This window comes from Leguminivora glycinivorella, chromosome 11 (genome assembly GCF_023078275.1).
Source record: "Leguminivora glycinivorella isolate SPB_JAAS2020 chromosome 11, LegGlyc_1.1, whole genome shotgun sequence".
Classification (NCBI taxonomy): domain Eukaryota; kingdom Metazoa; phylum Arthropoda; class Insecta; order Lepidoptera; family Tortricidae; genus Leguminivora; species Leguminivora glycinivorella.
The window spans coordinates 13,892,790-13,911,429 of record NC_062981.1 but is presented as its reverse complement, the minus strand read 5'-3'; the positions used below and the strand labels follow the sequence as shown (position 1 = coordinate 13,911,429).

Sequence of the window (18,640 nt, the reverse complement as noted above, 5' to 3'; positions counted from 1 at the left end):
ACAGAGATCAACTGGGTCATTGGTCTCTATGGGTGTACCACAGGGATCAATATTGGGGCCTTTCCTGTTCCTTATCTACATAAATGACTTGCCATTCCTTGTAAAGACCCACCATGATATAGTATTGTTTGCAGACGACACCTCACTTATTTTCAAACTCAAACGACAGCAACAAGCTCACAGTGATGTAAACAATGCTATCTCTAAAGTAGTGAACTGGTTCAATGCTAATAATTTATTATTAAATGAAAAAAAGACTAAATGTATTAAGTTTGTCACTAATAGTAACGTAAGGAATGAGCAAACAAGTGTCGTTGTGAAGGATGAGGAATTAGAACTGGTAGATAGTACAGTTTTTCTTGGTATAACTTTAGATTCTAAACTTCAGTGGGGTCCCCATATTGTTAACCTCTCGAATAGACTTAGTTCTGCAGCTTTTGCAGTGAGCAAGATCCGTCAGTTAACAGACGTGAAAACAGCTCGATTAGTTTATTTTAGTTACTTTCACAGCATTATGTCATATGGTATTTTACTTTGGGGCAGTGCTTCAGAGATAAATACCATATTTATTCTGCAGAAGAGGGCTATTCGAGCAATATATAAAATGAACCATAGAGACTCACTTAGAGATAAATTTAAGGACATTAATATAATGACAGTGCATTGTCAATATATTTATGAGAATATTATGTATGTACATAAAAACATTTGTAATTTTAAGAAAAACTGTGATGTACATAATATAAATACTAGAAATAAACATAAACTCGCGGTGCCCTTCACACGGCTCTGTAAAATTAAAAAATCATTCATGGGTAATTGTGTTCGATTTTATAATAAACTTCCGAATCATATTACTGACTTGTCAATTAATAAATTTAAGAATCATGTAAAGCGTGTACTCATTTCCAAAGCTTATTATACAACACAAGACTACATGAATGATAAAACAACGTGGGATTAATTGTTATTCGAAATGGTTTCTTATTTTTACGTTTTTTATTATTATTATTGTTGATGAAATTAATATTGTATTTTTTTGGACATTGGATTTTTCCTAGAAATATTCTAGACATGTATTTTTATATATACATATACCTAATTATATATTTTTTGTTTAACGATTATTTTTATATGAAAATTATGAAATTGTATATTATAGACTCAATATTATTATGAACAATAATTTACAACAATAAATTGCTCTGATAATTAGGTTAGATTAAGATCATAATATATATGTAATGAACTATTCATAAGAGCTTGTAACTAGGCCTACATGAATAAAGATATTATGAATTGAAATTGAAAATTGATACGTAATTAATACGCAATTAACGAAAGAATTACTCATAAAACGAGACAGTTTACGCTTCCTTTTTGGATTCTTACATCATGACAGTTTAAGTTCATGATAATTAAGCTGCTTTTGGAAATGGTAAGGACCAAATCTGACTAATATTTCTTTTCTGTTGCAGGTATGTAAATTCAGACTGACTTCGCTTGGGATTTCTGTAAGGTTTGTTTGTTGCAAATATATGGGCCAGTATACCGAAATGCCAGAATCTCCAATGTTTCTTCAGCTCGAACATAAAATGCTCGGAGTTGTTGCATGTTGGCTAGGCACCATGTTGAGAGCGATGTTTAGGGGGCAAATTCGTACGCGGTAACTGTAAAAGAGAAAGAAATAAAGTAAAACCATTTAGTTCATCCAAAACATTAAGTTGCCCCCAGACCCTGCGCGCAAACTTTCAAAACCGCTCTGAAATGCAGTAAGAATTTTATGATTTTCTATGTGCGCTTTTGAGACGATTTCCCGCCAACGCAACATAGCTATTGGATTATTAGAGCTTTATAAGGCATGTTAGTGAAAAGTGGATAGGCGTACATGGTTGTTTTTGTAATAGGTAATAATATTATAGATAGGATGCCATAACTGGAGGAGCCGGGCGGGTTTCTGAGTGATGTTGGGCTGCGGCTACACGCGATCATCTTTATTGTGAAATCAGTGTATACGCGGGTCTTGACTACTGCCATTGAGAAAATGAGCCAGTGAGTTAACTGGAAAATGAGGCCTTGTTTGTGCTGCTTGTAACTTGTTTTTTGCGTATCAATTTCACTTGGTATTATCTCTCACATCTTTTTGTTGAATAGCTATGGACCATCCGTTTGGTGTAACAAGTGTCAATCATTAAAGTGGCATGGGTCCTTCACTTAATGTGACTCAGGTTTTGGCTCATTTTTATAAATGCTAAACGTACATAAAATATTACTCAGGGTAAACTCGCCTCATTCGGTGGCACGCCTAATGCTATAAGCTTTGAAGCACTATTCCGAAAGACGATTTTTGGTTGTTTCGCCGAATTAGGCATGTCACCGAATGAGGCGAATTTACCATACATTCTAAAGGAAATCATGACAATAATATATACTCGTGTATTTTAAAATAGTAACAGTATCTGTATTTGTTTCTATTCACTGGTAACTGTTCAAAGTCATGAAAGTATCGTAAAAGTAGTACTTACTTACTTCTCATTCAACATTTCTTCCTCTCGTCCGATTTCCCATATACGCATTCAATTTTACAGTAATCGTGAACGACATCCATTATTTCCTCGATTTTATCACAAATTGAGTATAAATCGACTTGCTTTAATTAATGGTTTCTTGAGCCATTAAGTTTCTTTCAATTAATAGCATCATTGAGAGCCGCTTGATTTCTAATTTATTAAATCTTATTGTAATTGGATAGCCAGTAGTCCATGTAAGTTAATATATTGCCTGCTACTAACATCGAAGTTAATTAAATGTAGTAGCTCCTCATTCTTCAATTACCTATATATTTATACTAACATTTTCCCGCGACTTTGCACGCGTACTAAAAGTAATAGTACTCAAACTTTGGACCCCCATTTTACCCCTTAAGGAGGTGAATCTTGAAAAATATTTTCTTAATGCTCGTCTACACCTTATAAGGAACCTACGCACGTGCCGAATTTGGAATCTCTAGAATCAGCGGTTTCGGCATTGCGTTGATATGTATTGTCAGGCAGTCAGTCAGTTTCTTCTTTTATATATTTTGATAGCTTAAGGTTGTTAAGTTAGTTTATGTCGAAATCTGGAAGTGATTTGAGGCTCAAGAAGACAATCGTATGTCATCAAACGTCATTAACACATTTTCAGCAATTTTTTATAGCTTTTTATTGATGAATTCTAACTGAGACTAAGTTGCAAAATTAATTTAAAATTAACAATTTTACCTGCATGCAATCCGTCAACTGTCAACTTAATCTTACATTTCCTGAACTTTTATTACTTAACAGCAATTAAGGACACTTTATGTAGTTATAAAATACTTTATTTCCGCTCTTCAGATTATTATTGACGTGTAAATGTACTTTAGATTGGTACGTATACATATTTACATATAGAAGAACCGTAGCATATAGTATAAGAGTTAGACAATATGAAACTTTATGTTAAAGCATTAAGATGGTCGAGGAAAGCTTTATTTTGGTCGTGTATGTTTGTTAATTACGGGAAGAGCAAAAACAGCGACCACCCACGGCCGCGTCCGTTTCTTATGGCCTCCAGTGTATCAAGTTGCATTCGATGTTTTCACAGGTACCGTAGTATATATATCTATGGCATACAATTTATAAAACATATTATTTTATATCACGTTTAATGCATTTCAGTGTAATGAAAATTACGTTTTAATAGGTAGGTACTTGTTTCGCGAAGATGCGTGCACAAATTAAACACATAAGTACAATATTAATAAAGAAATATACAACGATGGAGCAGGTAAGAAACTAAAAATCGACCCATTACAAAGGATTATTACATTGCCGTATTTGACTGCTGAATGTAGGTAGATAGCTATGTAAAATTAACAGTAATTCAATGTTATTAAAAACGCTAAGAAGTTCGGGTTTTAGCCATTTAGACAGAACGTTATTTTTTAATTCACATAAGGAAAATTTACCAAACTGTTGGATTACATTTATATCTGATTGTATGAATGTTACAAAGACATGCATGGCTACAAGACTTGTTAGAGCAATCGAAGATACGCAACCCGTTATCAGAACAACGCCAGATGCGTTTCCGCCGGCAATGTAATGCAACCTAATTGAATATAACCCCGCGTGTGTGTAACGGTACGGACATGCCACGGTCTAACTGTCGCAGGGTAACCACAATGGTCGTAGTGTCCGGGAATGTTGCTGTTCCATTGATTGTGGATAGCCCTTTAAAGGGTATTTCAAATGGAATCAGGGCGCTGAAATAGTTCAACTGGATTAAACTTTGTTGTCAAGATTATGTAGCACTCAGGCATGTTTGTGTTACCTTTAGCTACATTTTGATTCATCGAATGACTAAGACGATAAAATGTTTTTATATGTTTACGAAATACAAATTATTATTATTATTTAAGCGTATGGCGTATACTTGTAGACAATTAATATTATAAGTCGACATCCAGGTTACGCAACCAACCGATCGCGTCAGGTGTCAAATTGGTATAGAGATCCATCGGGCTGCCTTGGAAACGTTAAATAGAATTCGCACAGGCCATGTCAGATGCAATCACATGCGATACAAATGGGGATAGAACGAGAGTCCGGTATGTGACTGCGGCCTTGAAGATCAAACTACCCAGCACATAGTCGAATGATGCCCTAAGAGACGAAATTCAAGTTAATAAGTACGGTCATGCCACGGTCTTACTGTCGCAGTATAACCACAATAGACGTAGTGTCCGGGAATGTGGCTCCATTGATTGTGGATAGTTGGATACTAGAGCCTTTTAAAGGGTATTTCAAACGTTTTTCAACGAAAAACGAGAAATTATTATGGCAAAAGAACTGCGAAATATATAGTACCCAGAGTGTTTAATAAAATCAATATGCTAAGGCAAACTCCAAAAGTGAGCAAAGGGGTAATCAAATCTAGATTAAAAAGTTTTTTCCTCAGTGTTAAGTCATAGTCTGTAAGTTAGATAGATGAATCCTGCAATAAGTACGTTTTGAGCATGCTTAAATGTTTGTTTAAATTAAGTAAAACTATTAACAAGTTGTTAGAATTAAGTAAATAGGTTAAGTTATAAGCATAAAAATGAGCGCTAACTCGCCATCAAACGTCATAGTTTGGCGAGATATATAAAATTTGTAAAAGTGTACATGTTGTTGTGAATAATAAATTTAAAAAAAAAAAAAAAAAACAAAAAACAAAATTAGCTTGCAAAAATAGCTCAACTGGATTAATATTAAGCGTTGAATATCGAGATTTCGTAGCATATGTGAGCTTGGTTGTCGTATTATTGCTTCCAAGCTACATTTTCAATCATGGAATGACAGAAGAAGAAGCTAACATGATTTTATAGGAAATAAATAAAATTAATAAGGAAATGCGTACAGGAATGTCCATATAATGAATAAGGCTTTTGAACAGTACAGTCAACCAACCTGAATCCTAGGCCACTGTAGAACCCTTTCACAGTAAAAGTTAAACTGACTTCTATAGCAAATAAAGCACCGTGAATACCGTGATGTGAATACGAGAGGGTTCTAGAGTGGCCTAGAATTCTAATTGGTTGACTGTACTTACACTTAAATACCGATTTACCAAAGTCCGAATATAAACATCATCATCTTCATCACGAAACAGTGAATAGTGGCCTGATTCGAACTTCAAGATACATCAAATTGGCTCTGAATATGATTTAGATACTTATGCCAAAATGACAGAACCGTCAGCAAAAAAACTTCACTTTCGACACGTCCAATCCATATCGTACCTATCTTAGAGCTACTTTTGAGGTACTATCTTAAATGCGGATCGAGCCGTATAGCTAATTTATTAATTTCCCACAGCGATGACACCAATTAGCTTTACCAATATCAAGGTCATTTAACATTTTAAAATTAATTCTCACGGATCACGCATTTAAGATGCTCTAATCCGTCCGGAATAAGACGTGTTACAAGACAAACTTATTCATCACCTCCAATATTTAGGTCTTCAATTTGATTTTCTGAAGAGTAAGGTTCAGATTCGGACGAAAGATTATTTTTGAAGAGTAAGTGTAAGTTCGTTTTTTTGTAATGTATCTCGGACGCGTCGAATCAGCTGTCACTTCACACGGAGCTTGGCTCGTCCGCTGCTCCGCGAATCAATGTCGCCTGTCACTGATTAATCTCAAGAAGTTAATGGCAAATCTTTTAGCTGATATTGTTTGGTACATATGCAGCAACCCTCGAGGTGTATATACAGCTACAAATTAATATTCAAGAAAGTTAATTTGCTAAATTTACTAAAAATTGCGCATTTCTATGAAATTGTTAAGTGGGCCATATATGTTTTTCAAAGTTGTCCACTCACGTTTTTTGTAACATGGGTATTTTTTCGCGATCACGAGGTCTTTCGATCCTGATAGGAGAAAAAAAATGTCCCAAGATTTCCATACATTTTTCAAACCTTCCATTCCGTTACCGCCATACAAAATATTTGTAATATAGTAATATAGTGCTATCTTTGTCTACCATTATTCATCACATTTCACCTACTCAAAGGTTAGCTGGAAGAAATCCCTTAAAGGGATAACTTCGCCTTTGTACTGTCTATCCTGTGTCATATTTGTCTATCTTGTCTCACATACATACATACATACAAAATATATGAAAAAATGGCAACGGACTGGGAAAAAAACCTTGGGACACTTTTTTTCTCCTATTAAATAGTATGGAAAGAGCTCGCGATTCTGAGTGGAAAGAACATAAAAATTACCAAATCCAAAAAAATTGGGGTGGACAACTTTGAAAAAAATGGCCAAGTACGCCTTTTAAATTAAGGTTGCCCCTATACCTATTTACTTCAAGTCTTCTGTTAGAAACTAAGAAATAAAAGTATGTGTAGACCTAGTCCAGTCACTTTCGTCGTGTATAAATATTTACAAACAACATCGCAACATCGCATCGTTTTAAAACATCGCAATTTCAATCGGGACGAAGGTTTTAGGATCTCATCCACATGGAATCCTGTCATTAATAAGTGTAAGCCGAAAATAATATCGACAGTCGTTAAATCAAATATCGTCAGTGTTGTATGTCGACAGAGTAACATCCCTAGTGCGCAAACAGTTCAAGTTGATAATCAAAACCAAGTGCGGGTAGTTCGAAAAACTCGCGCGGCTGTCAGAAGGTGTTGATGTCATTTCAAGCCAGTCTTCTCCGAGACCACGGGGACAACGCCGTCCTTGAAACGTTGGAGGTCAGTTTAATATGTAGTTATACGCGATTAAGTCCCGATTTTAAAAATAATGATGTGTAATAATCGTGAAAGTTTAAATCAGTGTTTTATAAATATTTAATTAATAAAATACGTTTTTCTTTTACTAGCCTATAATGGTGTCCCACTGCTGGGCAAAGGCCTCTCCCCTTGACCTCCATGACTCCCGGTTTAGTGCCTCTTCCGGCCAGTTAGCGAGAAAGGTGTCTAGGGCGTCCCTCCATCTCCTTCTGGGCCTGCCGCGTCCACACTCTATTTTGTGGCATCCAATTGGTTGCTACACTAGCAGACGTGACCAGCCCAGTCCCATTTGAGCCTGGCAGTCCTCTCGCCGACGTCGGCAATGCGGGTTTTTGAACGCATCGTGGATAATACGTTTACATAATTAAATAATATATCAACATACCAGAAAGCCTACTGAGTTTAAAATATGCAAATCCAATATCAAATAACCACAGGATATTAATTTCAATACAAGAATTCACGAACAAGACTGATGTTTCCGCTCTTAATAATTCCCGTTCTTAAAGCAGAACTGCTTGTAATGTATTATTGTTAGTCAGGAATTCATTCCAATTAATTAAGCGATGGAAACCATTACATGGATATTATACATAATTAAGCATGTAAATACAGATCAATTCTAAATTACAGTAATATCACATCTAAATGACATCTAAATGTTGTTACGAGTGTGTATTGGCCTGTTGTTTATTATTCTTACTGATGTGCCAAAGACCGTCATGCTTCCTTGCCCAAAGCCTTTTCGAAGGCTATTTCGCTGACGTCTTTCGTCTCTCCTGCAACGGAAATCCAGGCGGTCTCTGGCCATTTTAAAACGCCCTCTGCTGGTAGCTAAGCAAAAGATCTAACACAAAGTATTAAGACATACAAAATGGGCACATAATCCAAAATATAATATCCGTGATTTTTATATGAATCTGTGACTGTGACCCTTTACGAATTCCACAGGTCAGATTTTGATTTAAAAAATCCTCAGTAAAGCTTAGCGATTTAAATAAATTCATGTAACAGATGTACCTCCTTAAACTCTTTTGTTTCTCAAAATAATTTAAAGTACCTATCCTTGAAGAACAAATTTATTTGAACAATAAAAGTCTTAATAAAAATAAGATGACTTCACCGGAGCCTTGAAGGCAGCAAGTAATTGTAACAATAACTTTCGATTACATGCTACATTTATAGTTGTAAACTTTTCCACCTTATTTAATGTAGCCCCCGCAGTGTTTATTCTTCCAACGGCCTTATTCGAACATATTGAGATGCCACAACGATATGATACCATCCGTCAGAGTCAAAAGTCACATACATATTAATAACACACCACGAAACTTTTGAAACTACAATTTAACAAGTCGTTGTTGTTCCGCTACGGTATCTTAGAAGTAATATTCGAATTAGGAAGCAAAGAGCTTAGCTCTTCGGTCAGTTATAGGTACTCGATTTGTTGATGAGCCTGTGTGGGTTTTATGGCGTGTGCAATGAGCATTGAATGCATAATATAATAATCAAGCCAAGGATAATAACACGGAGCAATGTTAAGTATACACCGATACACGCAAATTAGTTATTTACATTACATAGTAATTATTTAATAGGCGTTACTCTTATCGATAAATGTGACGAATATGTCAAGTCCTCAGTTTATAATAACTTTATTTCTTAATAATGTACGCTTAATGTATTTAAAGACTAGCTTTTTCCCGAGGCTTCGCTCGCGTTAGAAAGAGACAAAAAGTAGCCTATGTCACAGTATAAGGATAAATCAGTAGTTAATCTCCGGCAGTGGCGACGCGGTCGTTACTACTGCGCAAGGTCACGCAGGGTTGTACCTGTGCTACTGTCCTACTCGTAGTAACTGTGTATGGCGCTATGCTAGTACCAACGCTCTTTCTACCTTTTTATCTAATAAAGATTCAAGTACGTGTTTGCTGACGAAATCGTATTTACATAAAATGTTTGAATAGATGTTTGCACAATAGTAGGTACCAAACTTTCGAGCTAGATAGATCGCAGCATCTACCTAAATGTCGTTACAGATAAATCCTTATTGATTTTAATGTGTCATTCTAGCTTTAAATCTCACTTTTACGCCATTTACGTAAGCAATAATGTACCTAACACTGCAAAAATATAACAACCACTTACTTTTCTGGGTATCTAGGAATTCTAAAGAACATTCTGACATTTCCGCATTTTGAGAACTGTTCTCCATACACCCATAAACACTACAGTAACGAAAATATGTCTTCGGTGCTGACGTCATTTTTTCCCGAACTCAACACGTCAACACAGCGCGCGAACGCGGCCCCGACTGTCCAGCCCAATACTTACCAGTTTCGCATGTATTCGGTGCATATGGAGAGTAGTTTTCGACACACCGCGCGGAGTGAAGTTTGTTAGAAGAGTTATTACTGCTTTATACTGTGCCTATGTCAGTCTCCATCCCTTCAACTATCTACACTTAAAAAATCACGTCAATTCGTCGCTCCCTTTTTGCCGTGAAATACGGACAAACAAACAGACACACACACTTTCCCATTTATAATAACTATTAGTATGGATGGTAGTAGATAGTCAAACGCAATACATACATACATCACAAGTTCCACCCCTTCTAAAATTCTGCCTTTTTATTTATTGAATATGACTATAATATATGATTTGATAACCAAAAAAAAATGTATGTCTATCTTAAACTTTATTTTCTCAATTTATTTTTTGTGTAGGCACCTAACCACCTCATAAAAATTGTGCTCGTCGTAAAATCCACGATGAAAAACTTAGCTTGGAGCAACCAAAGATGAACCAATTACATTATTATGTCCATTGCAAACAAGGTGGGCAGGGTTTCTAGCCAACTTCACTATCGCTTACGCATCGTAAGCATATCATATCTCTGCCTATTGCTCTTCTGTAGTGGCGTGACAGAGTCAGACTGCGTTTCGATCGCCATGTGAAGTCAACGATTGTCAATTCGGCTAGGCCGGCAGTTCATTTACTTCCTCAGTTATAAAACCGTCACATGTCTGTGACCCACGCATTCAGCCACTAATAAGGCAATAACCGCCGTATCGTTGCCACAAAAAAGGCTCACATCGAAAGTGAACAATTTTGATGAACCTTAACTAACATTGCTTTTTGGAGAGCGCGATATTTTACGCTTTAATTGGTGGCATAACGAGTTTGTCCTTTATTCAGAGCGGTGACTTCAAAGCGTGCGTGGACGTTTTAAACTTTAAAACAGATTAGCGATGGCCTCTTACTGGGATTACTATAATGGACGTGCGGAAGAGATTTGCTGAAAGATTTACGGACTTTCGCTCTGTTGAGAGTTTAATGCAGTGACAATATTTGTAACTGGATCAATCAAAACTGTTTTGTGTACAGAGATTATGTTTTATAACATGCATATCCCTTTTCATTTTCATATGAAATATATTTTTTCAATGATTTTCTTCAGAATATGACACGTCATTGTGTACAAAAGCAGCTAAAGATTTGGTCTTAAATTTCAAAATTTACCTCTAGTTTCGTAGTTCAATACAACTTCATGTCACTTACGGCGTTGTTCCTGGCAACACGTGGACAAGGTCTGAGATTCATTGTTTTAAATATTCACGAGACTTGGCAACACGTTACGAAGAGCTTAAACAATGGTATTAAATTAGTCCCCTTTTCATTTTGTATGGCACACAACGTTTATGTCATTATAAAATAACATGTGAATCTTTTAATTGCGCTCAAGTTTTGACTCAACTTGACCTGAATACTGACTGTGTAACCGTAACTGATTTTGTAAACAAACGAAGCGATAATGTTCTTTTTTTTACTAGAAAAAATACTGACACTTTTTTCCATACAGTGTGTAAATTTAATACTGGCTAATATTGTAACGGTGGTTAGTATAGGACATTAGAAATGTAATTATATAATTTTAACTTGGAATTGAAATTAAAATTTTAACCGGCTACACTATATTTTGGTCATATTTTTGGTGTAGTCCTCATTCCACTCATTCACTATCATACAGCACGGATGTACGTAACATCAATTCATTAATTTTCAATGTTTTATCTTACAATTGACACTGACCCATTTATTAATGTCGTTACGTCTAGCCCTCGGTTTCATCACCAGTAGGCAGCATTAATATCTCATTCACGCATGCGTCACTCTCGTTACTATCTTAAATATCAGTTTTCGATCACGTTTGATCTCTCTGACCCTAGATTTCGGGCTACCGTGAGCACGATCTTATCTCAAAGCAAACAACTCAAATTAACCTTACAAGGCGAATCATTAAAGCCTCATTTCGAACAAACAACCGTCGGCGGCGGAACGTTTGAATCATCTCATGTTAACAATCAGAGATTAGCATGTTAAATACCTGCGTCCATTTGATAGGAATATTATTTTCGTCATTAACAAATGTAAAATATTCAAAATAAAATCAATAAGTATATATAATTTGTATAAAATTGCTATCCGAGCCGAGAAACCTACGCAACTGCGTCGCTGTCGGTCACACACATTACGCGTACCTACTAATTTCAACCGGATGGTAGGTTTAAGCAAGACCGACAGTAATTTTAATATTATTAAAATATGCGATTTGCAGAAAAATATTATCAATTTGCGAGGAATTGGGGCTAGAATCGTTTGGTGGACTAAATCATCTGTGAGCATCGGTTTTTTATCGAGATCGATGTTTCGCAATAATAATCGTCAGCCTAAGCCATTAAGGCAATGAATGGAGAATGTGGGGCAACATCCTGCGGCCGTAGGAAGCCGGGCCAGTCTGACTAATGGCGGAGATGAGTCGTCGATACGCGGCGGGCTCGGTGAAGCGTCCGAAATGATGGGCCGCCGCAAAGTGCAAGGACAACGATAATGCGTCCGCGCCGGCCACAGACACATTATACTGAAGATAATCCAATAATACAAATTAGTTATTTTGCACTATCTAAATATTCATAGATATTTATCGACACATAGATACTCACCTAGTTACCAAATATTTAATGTTATGTAAGTTATGATAGAATTCAATCTAATGGGTCTTTTGGTATCTATTTTATACGGTCACCATTGCAGTAGGTATCCTATGAATAGAAACTTCATAAAACATCAATATTTTTTTACAGTATCTAATATATGTATAGGTAAATAAAATATTGAAAATATAAATTGAAAAGTAAAAAAAAAAATACCTAAAAGACCGAAAAGTTAGTAAAGCCTGCAAATAAAACATGGATTTTCTTCAAATTAAATCGAAAATCATGCTTAAAAAGCTCCTTCTTTTCATAGTTTATCTGTAATGTTAAAAGTTAAGGTCGATCGCAATCCTATGATAATACTTATAATTTTCACTTACAATAAAATTATAATAATATGGCTGATAGTAGATCTTCAGATAGAAAGTGTTTTTATAGGAAGTATTTTAAGATTGTTAAAGTAAGTTCTTAAAGTAAATGTTAAAATGCCTATACTTCGTGTTTTACAAGTTGTTTATTGTAATTTATAAATATACATGTAAAAAAGCAGTTGTTTTTTTACACACATGCGTACATTTTATTTTGATTGTATTAAAATCGCAAATACCTTGCGTCAGAACACATAACATTAGATGTAATTTACCTACCTACACTAAAAATATTCTGAAACTGCTAAGACGTATTCTAATACACACGACTTTAAGAAGACCCAGTTGGTTTAAATATACTTTAAGGTACAGCGGGATAATTTCGACTGGGGGGCAAATGTAACTGATCAATTTTTTTCATGTTTTACAATGTTTATATTATCAAATTGTGTTTCCACTGGTTATATATGGCACGCGTATTCAGTGGATACATGTGGAACTCAACTTTATAGTGTAATAGTGGAAAAAATGGATCAGTTATAATTACCCCCCTGTCGATATTTGCCCCGCTGTACCTTATTTCAATGTATTTTTACCTTGCACAACTTATCAGCATACATTACTCCTAGATAATATCATATTTATGATATCGTGCCACATGGAATCATATATAAATCACTAATGGAGCAGATTATACATGCGCATAATAAGAAAGATCGTGAGCAGAACCCTTGCATTTCTTCAAGTTCCTATTTGTGACATCGTCCCGCTATCGTTATGAAATATGAATTTATTAATCTATAGTTATAGATAAGAATTACTAACCATATTAACAATATATCCTGAACCTTACTAATACCAAACTAAAACTCTTTTCTTCTTCTTCTAACTTAAGAGCTGTGCTCTTGTCGGTGGAGCAATCTCCAACTCGTGCGGTCTTCTGCCAACTCCTTCACCTTCTGATACGACATGACCTGAACCTTTTCATTAATTTGGGTGAAATAGTTTCTCCTAGGTCTTCCTCTTCCCCTCTTTCCTTCTACTTTTCCTTCTACGATGTTTTTGAGAAACAGGTCGTGTCGTAGCAGATGTCCAACCAGTACGCCTCTTCTGTTTTTATTGTCTTTAATATATTTCTTTTTTCTTTAATCCTATCTAGAACTCTAACGTTTGATATTTTTTCTGTCCAACTAATCCCTTCCATTCTCCGCCAGCACCACATCTCGAAGCTTTCCAATCTCTCTCTATCTCTTTTCGTCGTTGTCCACGTTTCACAGGCGTATAAGGCGTTGCTCCAGATATAGGATTTAATAAAAAGTTTTTTTGTGGTAGTACACATTTTCGATTTGAAAATGTGTTTCTTATTGTTGAAGGCTTGTTTAGCTATTGCGATTCTAGTACTGATATCTTGGCCACATCTTGATTTGTTATTAATTATACTTCCGAGATATTTAAAGTTAAAACTCTTTTACTAAAACTTTAAAAACCTACATAAATTGTAGATAACAATATAAACTTTAAAGTTTCAAGCAAAAACTATAAAAAGTCTTGCAAATATAGGCAGAGAGACTTTATCCGACCATATAAGCAAATTTCTATACGGAGGGTCACGTCTCTCAGCATCTGACTTACTATATAATATTACACTCGGTAGTCGCAAAAACCTCGTTTACCCGCTCAAACTAGTTTCGGATATCATAACCGTTATTTTAATGGCTCTAAGGTGTTTATTTAATTTATAATGCTTTTACGAGACCTAGTAAGATATACAAGTAACTACACAACATAGTCGTTATTGTACTTCCTTATTACACGTTCGCGGAAGATGTGCTAAAATTATATATTTTTCCTTAAAATGATGACTCGCGATTCGGCACACTTTTATCATCATCATTAAATCAAGCTACCTTTCCTCACCTTCACAATTATATAAATAATGTAGTGAAATTTAGTAATAAAAATATTAAAAGTTGCAAGTACTGTAAAAGAGAATTCGTTGTTTAATTTAGTATACCTACGTACAATTTTCTTGATCACTGCCATTCTGCCGTCTGAAATAATTTTGATATTACGCAATAAAAAAAACTGAACACATTATGATTCCAGTCCGGTCATTAAAACATCCTCGTAAACTTCGTACTTGGCCAGTGTAGGTAATCACTAAATGTAAAATCACTTTCGAAATCGTCATCCGAAAAGGACACGAACTCGTAAATGCGAGCGGTTTTCTGTAATAACTCCAAGATATATAATTCTTCGAAATTTAATTGTCAATCGAGTCGTAAATTCGTGACCTTAGGCTTGCCTTAAGTAACGCATCCTTCGACCTCGAGATTCGAAATTTTAGATCGAAATATAACCCTTACTGTAGTACGCATAGGACTGACAAAGTTGTTTTAAAGTTGAATTAATTCACATACAGTTGTCAAAACTGCGTAATTGAATGTAACGATGTCTGTCGTCACAGCTCCGCCATTAAACTCGTATAAGAGCAATCGTGGGTAAAATAAAACTCATCGGAATTGTTCCAGCCGACTCGATGACTTAATTATTGTTATTTCTACGGCCTTAGCCACGTAATTGCGGCTTGTGCCATCTATAATAAGAGTACGGGTATTATTTTTGTTTAAAATGAGCTACTTAACTTTTTGGATCAAAGTTGCGCAGAGTAATTTTAACAAGCGAAGATTAAGTTATATTGCGAATTTAAATACTAATATGGTCGTTTATATATTTAAATTAAAAAAGGAAATCTGAACCTGAATTTTAATAACTGAATTAAGATATTTAATGCCAATGATCGTTATAATACGGATCAAGTTTTACTCGATCTTGTGAGATTATTTCGAGTTTCAAAAGTCGTCATAACACAATAGGCGCGTATGTGTAGTCGCGGTAAAATTCTTAATTAGCACCTCTATTAGTTAACCCATTGTATGAGGCACAGATTGAAACCATAGCTTGCCTCACAGCCTTCACCTAGATGATGGTGTTGTCGCATTAATCTTCGGTGACGATTAATAATGCTCCCATCGCTTTGTACGGATCATCGCCTATTGTGTGGTATGTAAAAATTGCGAGACACACTGTCAGCTAGTTTCATCAATCAGAAAAATATTACGTTCGATTGACGAACGTTATTAATCTCCGATCCCAACTTTTTATAGGCTTTTCGTCAGGTGGGTAGTTCAACAATTTTAATGACATTTGGTTGGGATTTGCATTGGTTATCTGCGAACGAGACCAGTGTGAACAGTGCCAGGACGGACAGTCGTGTCGTTTAAAGTATATGACTGAAATAAAATTAGGAAAAACAAAAAGTTCAACGCAGAAGAAAATCATAATAAATCTTCAACTAATTTACTCAAATGTATCATCAAACCGGATAAATTGAGTAGTCTTATACCAATATACCAAGCACTACATGTACTCGTATCAATGGCTTCTTCAAATCTCACCACCAATATTGATCTGAATACAATCAAAATCAGTTTTATCGCTCCATCCGTGTGTCGCGCCCAATCGCCCGTGTTCCAATTCAAGCTAACCTCAAATCGCGCCCGCAAATTGTTTGTACCCTTTGTTTCGGCAAATTCATTCATACACACGATACGATACATCTTGTTAGGCAACAGCGTATCATCATTTGTTATGAAATAGCCGAAGTATGTGCGCTGAGATTGGAGATGAAACAAATTACTGTACCTATAGCCAAGAGTGGAATTGTTGAAGTTCCGTGGCGAACGGTACGCAACTGACTCAGTCGCTCCAATACGGATGAGCGATATAGACAGATAGCTACTATACGATGCAGAAAGTCTATGAATGCAGTCTTGGCTACGGGCCCTGTTTCGGTTTGCGCAGGTGTACAATATAATCGGTTTTAGCAATCTGATTTAGTGGTTTGCTTGATGGTTATTTTCTGGATAGTATTTTTTGTGGTTTATAATTTAATATGCTTATATGCAGGGTGGATTATTAATGCAAAATTGTTCAGTGAAATGTCTTTTAAAAATCCAAATTGAGTGGAATTTTTTTTGTATATTTTAAAATTAGGAGTAAATCAAGTTCTAGAAAAAAATTACACACTCCCAATTCTCCTTAGTATAATAAATATTGGTTGATATTCAACCATTTTTTTTTTTTCAAAACAAATTTGTGTTTACAGGTGCTCCACTCTATTTAATAGGTCATCCTACTTAATAGTCCAAAAATTTTTTCACTAAGATCATCCGTGAAATATACCTATTCAATAAACTGAAATAAACTACAGATTCATTAAACAATCGTAAGACATTTGGCAACATGTCAAAGATCAAGCAATTAATACCCAATGACCAATGCCCAGATGGCAATCACTATCACGATGCAACTAATTCTCTGGTAATTTCACAATGAAAATTGCTATAGAAATGACGGAGAAAATATTTGGGGACCCAGTTATGTAGTCATTTCTCAATGAAAATTGTCATAATTTTATGACCGCCCGGGTCCGTGGTGACGTGTTATGAATTTCACCACCCCCTTTCCTATCATGGGGGTTGTAGAAGCCGACTGTGGGATATACATAGGTCTTAATTATATTCTGGGCGATAGGCTAGCAGCCTGTCACTGCATGACATTATTTCCTTTTCTTTCAAATTCTTAATTGCTAAAGGCCACTTGCACCAACGAAAATGGAAGGTTAACCCTCCATTTTCGTTGGTGCAAGTGGCAATAAGAGTGGTACTGAAACATGAGTAGTTTCAGATACTGTCACCCCCTTTGGGAATACAGGCATGAGTTTATATACGTACGTATGTAATTTCATAATGGAAATCCCCGTAGAAACCAAGAAGAAAGATTTAGGGAGTACGGAGATTATGCAATCGGATCGGTTGGCGATGAAATTAACGTCTTGCAATATTAGCTTATTATTTCTTAACGACTGTTATTATGGCTCCCAGCAGCAGTGTCATTATGTGTCTAAACAAGCTTCTATTTATTTGTTTCTGATGATGTGCATTTGTTATAGTTTTGCAATAAGCGTATACTGTTTTTTATTGTAATATTTTTTGACGTAATTATAACATAGCTCTTGTAGATAACAATACTTAGTATACTGGTATAAACAACGTTACTATGCGGATAATTGTACTGTATCATAGCGTAGCTCGTAAATAGTTAATAGTTGCATGATATAAACAAATACTTAATTGTAACCTTAAAAGTATTTGCGACCATAAATGACTTTTTATTTTATTTATTTATTATTTAATTTGAATGTAGATAATGATCGGGACGAGACTAGTCCACAGGACCGGAATAAGTGGCGTAACTAAACGAAAGGGTGAATATTGTCACCAATAAAAGACTATAATGATTAGAGAACGATATATATTATTATCGTTATGTAGTCGTACTATTTACATAGTATGTCTAATTGAAAAATGATGTATTGATTATATGTTGTGTATTATTGTTTCAGTTTTAAAACCCGCCGCCAAGCTGTCTACCGCAAATGAGATTAAAACCATTTACCACGTGGATGCGCTTATAGGTAAGTTGATCTGACACCACTCATCCACTCGTACGCATTTTTGGTAGTTACTTAAAGTTCTCAGGAAGATACATTCTAGTTTGATTCTCGAAAACTGTATTGTGCCTAAAACGACTCACATTATCATCTTGACTTTTATCATACTTGCTGGTAAAATCGCGTTCCGTTACATCTACAGTTCTATGTGTAGACACATATATACATGTGTATTTTTATGCTAATAATATTAGTAACAGTAAATGAACGTGACTGTATGCAATTCGAATCGATATTTTTGAAATAAATAAATCATGGCGTAATAAGTTCTGGACCTGTAAACAATTACCTGTAATAGTAAATATTTTACTACGACGACAAATTATAAGAGAAATGACTGACATGTCCTAATGAATTTTCTTCTTATCTACATTTTATAGGTACAC

At 35.3% G+C, this 18,640-nt stretch overlaps 1 protein-coding gene across 1 annotated transcript in view; it reads left to right on the top strand.

The window, feature by feature from the left end:
- LOC125231424 (transcription factor hamlet-like) overlaps positions 1-18,640 on the top strand; it is a 126,553-nt gene that overhangs the window by 34,078 nt on the left and 73,835 nt on the right. Inside the window, exon 2 of the mRNA XM_048136878.1 lies at positions 18,147-18,218. The gene's annotated coding sequence lies outside the window, so the exon portion shown is untranslated. The remainder of the gene's footprint in view (positions 1-18,146; positions 18,219-18,640) is intronic.